The 11,920-nt window shown below is 39.0% G+C and overlaps 1 non-coding gene across 1 annotated transcript; it reads right to left on the bottom strand.

Annotated features, from left to right (window-relative positions):
- Positions 1-5,513: 5,513 nt before the first annotated feature.
- On the bottom strand, positions 5,514-5,620 carry LOC141589225 (small nucleolar RNA R71). The gene has a single exon (XR_012520175.1). It is a non-coding gene; the product is annotated as a small nucleolar RNA R71 (small nucleolar RNA).
- Between the last annotated feature and the right edge of the window lie 6,300 nt (positions 5,621-11,920).

Genomic DNA, 11,920 nt, shown 5'->3' with positions numbered 1-11,920 from the left:
ATCATCCCATTATGGGACTAATACGAGTAGGAAATCCTACCCGGTAAGCACACAATCGGACGGTCTCTCTTCTCAGTCAAAAGCTTCCTCTATGAACCCTCCTCCTATCATACAACATATAGAGGCTACCAAATCACATACTACACATAAACCCCCAAATCTCTAAATTAGGGTTTAACCAAATCAAAGGAAAGACAATAAAAAGGGTACATAGATCTTACCCTCGATGCAAGGAACTCAACGGTATAACCAACGACGCGAACTGACCTTCCAAACTCCGGGGATTGCTAATTATGCGATTAGAATGAAGAACTTGCTTGCTTTCTCTCTTAAACAGTAATTTAGGTTTTGCAAAAGTGATTTAGAACAATGACAACAAAGCTTATATACCTTAATCGCATAATTAACAAAACCCGAGAAAACTCCCCGTAAAACCGGCTACTCGATCGAGTAGCTAAGGTACTCGATCGAGTGCCCCCTTACTCGATTGAGTACCCACGTTACTCGATCGAGTACCCAACAGGTCAGAAACTATTTTAAAACGCAACTCACCCTTACTCGACAGAGTAAGGCCTACTCGATAGAGTACCCAAAGACTTATAAATACGGAGTATTACAGAATGTCCTTTCTTGATTGTTCCTTTGGCTATTTATAGGGTAGGAACCCTAGATGTATCCTACTCCGTTTATGGTGAGGAATATCACTCATATCACAACTCTTTCCATAACGGATCATCTCCCTCCGTTCTCCCTGATATCTCTGAAATCTCCCTGAAAGCTTTCCAAGCATGAGATTCGGGCTTCTCCACCATTACTTGCTTTCTTGGCCCAACTCTTCTAGACGGACTCCTCTTGCCTTTGGGCTTCCTGTGACCGATCTACCTCCGCGGCCCAACTCTTCAAACGGAACCAAATAGGCTTGCCTCTTACTAGGCTAAAGTGCAGATTTTAGCCCAAACAATATCACATAACTCCGGTGAACATTCTCATAGTTTAATCCTTTTTTTTTCACTCGACAAATCAATTAACAATTCAACCCCTTATTACTTCTACCTAACTCTTTAGTGCTCCGGTTACCTTTTCATTGCTCCAAAACTCAAATCCCATTTTTTTTTTCATATTGGCACCATCTCACTCTTTCTTACCATTGATCTTCTCTTATCATGCTATCACTCACACTTATCACCAATCAGTCTAGAATCCCAAAACTCATTTCATACCGTTAATTGTCCAAGAAAATCACACATTAGTTTCACCTCTTGATAATACAAACTCCCAAACTCACTCACTATCTGAAATTCTACGTTGCAACATGCCTCCATTAAGTTCACCATATACCACTCTTCTCCATCCCTCTACAACGACCTTTCATTACATATATTCTTAACCAATACAATTCTTAACCATCTCCCTCCATAATTCCTTACACATCTCAAGTTGCTACCATCCACGTCCTTGTTTTCAATCTTTTCATTCTCAGGTTCTGTAACACTCCCATATACCAAGGAACATTAACAAGACCTTCCCTAGCATATAAGGGCGTTACCATCTAGGTTGCCCGACGACAGTAATAATCAAACGTCAATAAAAGAACAATTAAGTTATATTACAGTGATTTACAAAACTACTGATATAAAGACATCACAACTCAAAACCATTCTCAGCTACAAGAAGTACTTATGTCGTGACTTGTGAGAGACTCATCCCGCCGAGCACCCAGCTAACATCCAGATCACAACCTGTTAAGACTGACTGCTCACCATAAGGGATCACGGCAGACACAACAGAAACAAACGACAAGACAAAACCGCACAAGGTCAGTAACTGAAGTAAAACACTAACAACCACAAACACAACACACGAACACAACCCCCCCCCCCCCCCCCCACACACACACACAATCAATCACCATCACCGACTGTCCACTGGGCTAGCCCTGCCAGTGGGGGACCGCAGTCGTTCCCACCTAAGCCCCACTCATCATATCGAGCAATAAACCCATGTCCATTAATGTGAACATCCCCTCCCGTGGCGGGTTCCACAGAGGGCGAACTACTGGCGTGAAGCCACTCCCGCAAGTGACTCTACTCAGCCGAGGACGCACCTCGAGAACCAGAGACAAACAATCACAATCAGTTGTACCCCCAAAACGATAAATGAAACAGCACAACACCAACCAACTATCACAATCAGACAACCATACCGACTGTGGACACGAGGGGCCCATGGGGGCGCTTGGGAAAACAAGCGTTTGCATTTGTGGAGTCGCCACCAATTTATTGTGGAAAATTGGAAACCGTTCGAATGCCTCGTGTCATGTCAAGACAAAAAGTATTGACATGAACACTAAGAACTCGTTACCCTTAGCCTTCTATGACTAGAATGACTCTCGTGGATGCCAATGAACACGGATGTTCACAGAGATCTGGACTAAGGGGTGATGGTACGTATTAGGAAGCGCTTTTGATCGAACACCTAATCTCGCCCGCCTCGATAGCGGCCTCTACTAATGATTAGGGAAATTATCTATACTTGATACGTTGTCGATTATATGCATGCAATGCGACATCCAATAAATTAGTCCTAGCATGTGAGATTAAACTAAGTCGGTGAACACGTAATTTAGCATACAATAGGTCGAAGTAGGGATTTAAGGTTGATTACATGTGAGAACAAGTAAATAAATCATCCAATACGATAAATAAATAAACGCAATAATTAAAATTACAATAATTACAACGGATTAATTAATTTATGTCGAAAATATATTTAAGACGGATAATCAGAGAAAAAGAAGAAAATAAATTAAGGTTAGAAAACGGACAGTTAACGGTGATATTACGATTAATAGTCGATTAATACGTAAACTAACAAACTAGGTCAAAGCAAGAACGGAAGTTCAGAGACAGAACTCAACCCGGAACAGGCGCAGCAATGCTGCATCCCTTGGAAGAGGCGCAGTGGTCACTGCATCTGTTCCTGAGGTGAGTTCTAGCTGTCTAGCCGGAACTGCATATGTTTAATATTCGTTGGTGATTTAATGATCGATTGTTTATATTCGACTGATGTGACCAATATTTGAACATATTTAGTCTCCGAATTAGCCTCGTTCCTATGCTTTTTAGTGCATAATTGGGTCATTTACTATCTTTAGTCCTTCGTTTTTCATATTCTTTGAGGTTTTGTTTCCTTGGTAGGAGAGGAGTGCAAACCTTGCATTTTCATGGCAAAATGGAGCTAAATTGATCGAATCTAATGACCAAGCATCAAAGTGAAGACAAGACTAGAAGGCCTATGTAAATAATGTAGTAAACGGGCAATGATGAAGAAGATCCTTGCATCCCCAACAAGATTCCTTGAGGATTGTTGGAAGAAGAAAAGAAGGAAGAAGAAGCTTGCTGAGCTACAATCCGCTCGTCACAACCTCGGGATGCTCGTCCCAGCCCTCCACAATCCGAGCGTCCCACCACCCAATCCGCTCGTCCTGGACCTCCAGAATCCGCTCATCCCGACCACCTGGCCGCTCGGATTCTTGCCCAGTACAGCACGTCTCTCCTCCAGTGCACTCGGGATGCGCATATTTCTGAAAGACTAGCAAAAGGAAGATGAGCATCTCCTTCGAGAGGAGCATTTCCTCAACTTTTCTTAAGGGTCTTAATCGTCATTTAAGCCCTTACTAACCCTAATTTATGCTTCTAATCCTCACTATAAATACCCCATTGTACTAATTAGATTATCATCAATCCTTAATATTATTTATGTTCTTCTTATACAATCTTAATCTCTTTTTAATCTTGTAATCAACTTTTAATTAAGCATTAATACAAATCTCATTTCCTTAATTTCTCTATTGTTCATCATTTATTTTGGGTAATTGAAGATTATTTGGGGTTTATTTGGAGGATTGACAACCTTCCAACCATTCATCAAGTACTTCTATTATTCTTTGCTTATTATTTTGGAAATATCATTAGGTATAACTGTCTTAATCCCTTTTTAATTATTGTTAATCACATCATTTATTCATCATGTTTGGCCTTGTTAGTTTGATTTACAACCTTGTTAGCATGTTGAACTTGATAATGAGTGAGTAGTTTCCTTAACTAAGGTTAATGGGGAATTAGGGGAAACCAACATGGGGATTGATTCATGCTTAATCTAATATGCTTTCATAATTAATTTGCTTGCTTGTTGTGATTTCAACTTATGCACATGTTATGTTTGATGAAATGCGAGCCTATGAATCCTTGCATTTTTTACCCATCACTTATCTTTTCAATGAGACTTGTAAGACATAAACCAACTTGAGTCTCATTAGACCATGCATATAGTTGGATAGGGAGGATTAAGTCGACTTGTAGGTGTTGTACAATCTAATCGATTCGGCTTCGGGATCCAAACCTTCCTAGGGATTGTAAGATATACACTAAGTCGATCCCATCACAACAATAATTTCTTGCATCTAGTTGAAAACATGTTTGTATGATCAAATCCCATGAATCCCCTATGAACCCATGACACCCTAGTGCTTTTAATTAATTGTTTACATCTCTTTTTAATTATCTTGCTTGTTTATTTACATTGTTATTTAGTTTAGTGATCTTCTTATCTCAACCCAAATTGTGACACCCTTAGACACCACTACTTGCAATCGAAAATCCTACATCAATACCCGTCCCTCGGGATCTGACCTTTACTTACCTCTTTACTAATAGTAGAGTAGTTTGTGAAGTTATAAATATTGTTTTGGTCTAGGTGCTCCTAACGATAAGTAACCGAAAAATAGAACCGACCAAAAATAGAGCCGTTGCCAGGGACGGTGTTAACTTGATTTGATTTTCTTTGATTATTATTATTTGTGTCTTTCTTTGCCTTGGGGAAGTAAAACTCCCCAAGGTTTGTTCTAATTGTTTTCGAATTGTTTGTTATTTTGCATGTCTAGAATATCACAAGGTAACTTGTTACCCATTGATCACGAAATTGAGAGAACTTTGAATACCAATGGAAGATTTGCTAGAAATACTTTGAGAGTTATTGGTGAGGTTGTAGATATTCATCCAAATGCTATTGAGTTCATCAACCCTTTTGCAAGAGAAGGAGAGGAGAACCCAACATAAAATCAACCACAAAATCAACCCACATTGCCTAAGTTTTCATCACATTCCGTACTAACAGAGGAGAACCTACCCAATGGTACTCCCACACCACAAAACTTGACCGGAAATTTCATTGCAAAATCCGCATTTATCCAATTAGTCGAAAGAAGCCAATTTAGGGGGATGCCTAGTGAAGACCCTCATTCTCACATGGCGACTTTTTGTGACTATTGTGATGCGATTTCACAAACCGGAGTGACTCAAGATCAAATTTGATGGGTCTTATTTCCTTTTTCTTTGATTAGTACCGCGAAACAATGGTTAAAAAGCCTTGATAAAGCTACTCTTAGTATCGACTCTTGGAAGAAATTGGCTCTTGCTTTCTACAAAAAGTTCTACCCTCCGGAAAAGACTAACATGCTAAGAGCCTAAATCACGGGATTTAAACAACGGGACGAAGAATCTTTGTATGAAGCTTGGGAGCAATTCAAAGGAACTTGTCGCTCATGTCCTCATCATGGACTTAGCGAGTGGTTCTTGGTACAACAATTTTGGAATGGTCTTTATGAAGACTCCCGAAACATTCTCAACATGGGATCAAATGGTATGTTCACCGAAGTGGACGATAATTAAACTTAGAACAAGATTGAGGAAATGGCGGTCCATAACTCACAATATAGTAGACCTCGAAAGGCTACTAGAGGAGGAAAGCATGAAGTGGACTCTATTATTCAATTGGAAGCTCAACTTAGTGCTCATATTGATACCATCAACTTGAAGTTTGAGAAGGCTATGGCTAAACTTGAAGAAGCCTCAAAATCACCAAAGCAACATGTTAATGCCATGGTGGCCTCTTCATCAATTCCAAGTGGAATATGTGAGAATTGTGAAACTTTGGGGCATGACCAATGTGAATGTAGGGGAATAAGTGAGCAAGTAAATGCTTTTCAAGCATACAAGAGTGGTACCCCTTATTCCAACTATTATAATGAAAACACCAAATTTCATCCAAATCTCTCATACAAAAGCCAAAATGTTAAAAACCCTCAAACAACATACACCCCACCTCCAATGAGAAACAAAAATCAAAGACCCTTTTACAACCAAAACCAAGGTTACCAAAATCATACTCCATACACTCAATCAAATGACCAAGGTTTTGATGTTCAAAAAGCGGTCCTCCAAATGCAAAAAACCAACAAGAATTTTTCACTCAAATGCAAAAAGATAGCCAAGCAAAAGACATTACTATCAACAACATCCTAGCCCACACAAAAATGTTGGAAACTCAAATGACTCAATTAGCATCTTCGAGCTCTCAAAGACAAAAGGGGCAATTACCACCTCAAAGTAATCCCCCAAAACATGAATCGGTTAGTGCCATCAACTTGAGGAGTGGTACAAGATATGAAGGGCCAAAGAAGCAAGTTGAGGATGACATTGTGGAGACTAGTGACAAGGAAAGAGTTATGCAAAACTCTAGGGAAGAAGAACCCACCAATCAAGAAGTTTCAAAGAAGAATGAAGAAAAGGCCAAAAGAGAAGGAGCCTATTGGGATTAGTGATGCGTGTCTAATATATGATGTTTTGCACCTCATTTCACACACATTTCAGAGCTCAATTAAATAGTTTATGCTACTATTTCCCTTGTTTCGTGTATTTCTTCCTTTTCGTGTGATTTTGTAGGAATGTGGAGAATATGGCGGAAAATGGAACAAATCTGCCCCGGAGTGTTTAGCATAGGATTTGACATGAAGTATTGACTCGAGGAATGAGCTTGGTGCGCATTTCAAGGCCTAAAGATAGCAAAAGCATCGGTGCGTACGAGTTTAACAAGCAAAGGAGCACTTCACGATTTTGCAGCCTGCTTCAGATGGCAATATCTAGAGTTATAGAGCCGATAATTTAGTGATTCCAATTTGAGGTGAAAGCTTATCCTCTTAGCTTTCCAACGCCGCGTAGAACGCCTGATTTGACCAAGTAACGAAGAAATGGCAGCTGTTTTAAGATTGGTGCGCGCTGCAGGAATCGTCAGAATACAATTCTATACAACACTCTTGGTCGATCGACGGGTACAAGTGGTCGATCGACCACCCCTCGAGCTGATGCATGAATTAAAAGACGAGAAGCTCATTGTACTTAAGTTTAGGAAATTAGGTTACGTTACTTCTTCTATATAACGTAACACAACTCTCCTGTATCAGGCATCTAGTTTTCAGATTACTTTACTTTAGGTTTTCATTTACATTCAATTTGTCAATAAAGTTCTCATTACTTTCGGATCTATTCTTCGCTTGTTCCAATTTCTGTTTTCTTCTTTTCTCTTATTTTACACATAATTTTCGCGTGTTGTAAATTGTTTTCTCGAAATTACGCGCGGTACTTTTGTTTCTTTTCAGGTACCTATGGTAGCACTGCTGACTATTGAAACCTCCTAGCTCACGCTGGTTTGGGGAGGTTTCCTTTTGTTGCGCTTAAAGTCTTGTGAGTTTCCGAGTTCCTTTTCATGTCTTATTTATTTATTTATCGCAAAAATCCCATTTCCCTTTTATTTTCTTATATGATTTTGCACAATGGGGACATTGTGTGATTTGGTTTGGGGAAGGGTTTTGCATTGCATTCATATGTTTTAGTGCATTTCTGTTTCACGTTTATTGCATTTCAGTTTGCGTTTGTTTATTTCATTACTCTTATAAAAAATCCAAAAAATTTGAAAAATTTCAAGAATTCAAAGAAATGCATGTTTACTTTTAGCATGTAGGTCGAGTCGGAACGGTAGTATTTCAATGATGACATTGCATTTGCAGCTGTTTATGCCTAAGCCTTGCTAATTGACATGTTATTAGTAGAATCATATATGCATAGTCTACGAGTTTTCGTTAAATTTCTTGCTGAACTTTAGACTTGACTTAGATTTTTGGCAAACTACATCATTTCTGAGGTTTAGAGCCTATAACTGGTGTCATTCATGACCAGTTCATCTAGGATGTGAGTAGTCACTCCTTATAAGACATGTTACATTAATTTGCATAAATATGAACTTAATCTGCTTAATACCCGTATGCATTCGGTTTGTGGTTTGTTGACACATGTGGTAGAGGTCCCCTTTTCTCATTTTACCCATAAGCCTCACAGAGCCAAATTTGCCTTTTCGTCCCATAAGCTACATACCATTATTTAGCCTACCCTATCCGAGCTAGTACTGGTAGTTGTGGAAATGTGTTTATTGCATCTTGGTTATATTGCTCAGTATGAGAAGGTTGGTGGAATGTTGAAAGGAGGAAAGAAAGGCAGAGAAAATATATTTGAAAAAAAACGAAAAAAGAAAAAAATGAAAAGAAGGAAGAAAAGAAAAAAATCAAAATCGCATAATTCAAAGTCTTTATCAAATGGCGATTTTTGCTCCCATGCTTTATTATTATCATTTGGGGAGTTGACTTTTTGTGAAGATTGTGAGATTAGTGCTACTCATTAACACCGTTTTGTATTGATTTATCTGGAGCAAGAAGTTGGATGTTGTTATAATTTGGACATGTAGTTACTAGCTTGGCTTTAACTCCTCTTATCCAAATTTATTTTTGCCTCTTCTTACCCATTACCTCACATATCCATATTTACCTCGGCATGTGTCATGGTCACTGGTTTGGTTGGAATGCATATGTACGGTTGTAGAGATTATTTTCATATTAGATTGCAGGCATGTTCTTATAGGTCATAGTTAGGTGAGTGTCGTTACAAAATTACTTCTTTCTATCTTTACATATATTTACCTGTGCTTATTTGAGTGATTTGAGCGACCCGTGAGAGTCCAATTTGATAAGTCTCTATAGTTAACGGTTTAGCAGTTTTTAACGACTCCATAACTCGTTTGCATGATTCACAATGCTAATTGATTGTTAGTTGTGCATTAAATTGGTTTAGGCTTTACTTGTTGCATTTCGCTCTGAGATTGAACTCGTTCCATTAGGCTCTAAGATCGAGTCTAGTTCTTGCTTGGGGACAAGCAAGGGTTTGGTTTGGGGAAGTTTGATGCGTGTCTAATATATGATGTTTTGCACCTCATTTCACACGCATTTCAGAGCTCAATTAAATAGTTTATGCTACTATTTCCCTTGTTTCGTGTATTTCTTCCTTTTCGTGTGATTTTGTAGGAATGTGGAGAATATGGCGGAAAATGGACCAAATCTGCCCCGGAGTGTTTAGAATAGGATTTGACATGAAGTATTGACTCGAGATATGAGCTTGGTGCGCGTTTCAAGGCCTAAAGATAGCAAAAGCATCGGTGCGTACGAGTTTAACAAGCAAGGGAGCACTTCACGATTTTGCAGCCTTCTTCAGATGGCAATATCTCGAGTTCTGTAGCCGATAATTGAGTGAGTCCAATTGGAGGTGAAAGCGTATCCTATTAGCTTTCCAACTCCATGTAGAACGCCTGATTTGACCAAGTAACGAAGAAATGGAAGCTGTTTTAAGATCGGTGCGCTACCGCAGAATCGTCGAAATGCAATGCACAAAGACTCTTGGTCGATCGACTGGTACAAGTGGTCGATCGACCACCCCTCGAGCTGATGCGTGAATTAAAAGACGAGAAGCCCATTGTACTTAAGTTTAGGAAATTAGGTTATGTTACTTCTTCTATATAACGTAACACAACTCTCCTGTATCAGGCATCTAGTTTTCAGATTACTTTACTTTAGGTTTTCATTTACATTCAATTTGTCAATAAAGTTCTCATTACTTTCGGATCTATTCTTCGCTTGTTCCAATTTCGGTAATCCTTGTTCCTTTATTTCAGTTTGTTCTTACTGTTTTATTAGTTTAGAAATTGCTAGTTTAGATCCCTTGAACCCTAGTATAGTTTTATGTGCTTTATCAATTTAATTAGTTCAATTATGCTTTCATTTATTGTTTTAATTACCAATTTCATTGTTGTTATTTGCATGAATATGAGTAGCTAAATCACCATTGCTAGGATGTAGGGGAGCCATAGCATAGATGGCATAAATTATAGGCGATTTCGATTCACGGTATAGTCGATCGACCGGTACCCATGGTCGATCGACTGGTTACGCGTCTGGTTTTGCTTTGTTTGTTTCGTTGAGTGCTTTATCTTTCAATGAGACCGAAAGGAGACTTGATAGATGCTTAAACTTGACCATCCCATAGATCGAGAGATAGGAATGGACAATAATTAACGAATTAAAACGACTAAATTGCTAAGATCGAGAGATAACGTGATTTAGTTTTCATTAGGAATCATTAATCAAGAACGAAAGTTAGTATTAATGAGACTTAAGGAATAGTAGGATAGGCCGAGAGGTAGCTACTATTTAACATGGACCGAGAGGACTTGTTTTCCCCATCCTTCGCGACCGTATTTCGAAGTTACCTAGGATTATGTGCCATCGCAGCTATAGTGAACCGACCGTCTTAGCATTTCTTTTATCATAGTTTACTTCTTTTGCAACTTTTATTTATTTATTTAATTTATGTTATTAGTTTTAGAATTTATTCACATCAAAACCCCCACAACTGTTACCCGATAGACTGAAATATAGAGCAACTATTATCTTCCTACCTCCCTGCGGATAGACCCTGACTGCCACTATCTTCTGTTAGTAGTATTTAGGTTATAAATATTTTTTTTGATACTAAACGACGGTATCAATTAGACTTCCATTCTCGAGTCATCAAGCTAAGCTTAAGTTTGATGACCAACTTGGAAAATTCATGGAGATTGTGAAGAATTTAGAAGTCTCTATTCTAGTCACAGAATTGATCAATCACGTTCCGGCTTATGCGAAGTATATGAAAGATATTCTTACGAAGAAGAAATCAATCTGGAAGCTTGAGACTATTGCTTTCACTAAAGCGAGTAGTGCTATCCTTCAAGGGAGTTCACCTCCAAAGCTCAAGAATCCGGGAAGTTTCTCCATTCCATGCACTATTGGTGACACTACGATCAACAAAGCTTTATGTGACCTTGGGGCAAGTGTTAGTGTCATGCCATATTCGGTAAGCAAGAGGCTAGGAATGGGAGAACTCAAATTCACCAACATCACGCTTCAAATGGTGGATAGATCAACAAAGACACCTTTAGGGGTTGGGATGATGTTCCCATAAGATTTGGCAAATTCTTCATCCCGGTGGATTTCGTTATTGTTGACATGGAAGAAGACTCCAACATTCCTATTATCTTAGGAAGACCTTTCTTGCACACCGCGGGAGCGGTGATCGATGTAAAACATGGAGAGCTCACCCTTGAAGTGGGAGATGAAACCATCACTTTCAATCTTGAAAAGACTATGAGAGATCCCCGATTGCATGAGCCATGTTTTATAGTTGATCACTATAGCCGGAAAGATGATAGGAAGAAGTTGGCATTCCAATGGAAGAAGAAAGTGGATGATGCTCCATCAAAAGAGCAAGGAAAATGCAACAAAGAGAGCTTGAAAAGCTCACCCATGACAAGTGAAGAAGAAGAAGGCCTCATTGGCCAAGACAAGAAAGAAGCAGAGTTGTCTTCATCAACTCAAGACATTTTTAGTGATCAAGTAGACGAAGTATACGGTCTTTGGGATGATGACTTTGAAGGGATATTCAATCCCTATATTGGTAATGTTATGACCCAAGACCATCCGGGAGAACAACAAGTGCAAAGGTCTATTAAAGATCTTTATCATGATAATGAACAAGCTTTCGACTACTTCTTCAAGGTGTTGAGCAACATCAACAACACCTTGAACATGCCCCCTTGACATCTCACATTGGATGAGAGTTTGGTGGAGTCCTCCCAAAACCACCATTTATAAATATTCTAACTC

Source organism: Silene latifolia, chromosome 6 (assembly GCF_048544455.1).
Source record: "Silene latifolia isolate original U9 population chromosome 6, ASM4854445v1, whole genome shotgun sequence".
Classification (NCBI taxonomy): domain Eukaryota; kingdom Viridiplantae; phylum Streptophyta; class Magnoliopsida; order Caryophyllales; family Caryophyllaceae; genus Silene; species Silene latifolia.
This window is presented reverse-complemented; position numbering and strand designations above follow the sequence as displayed.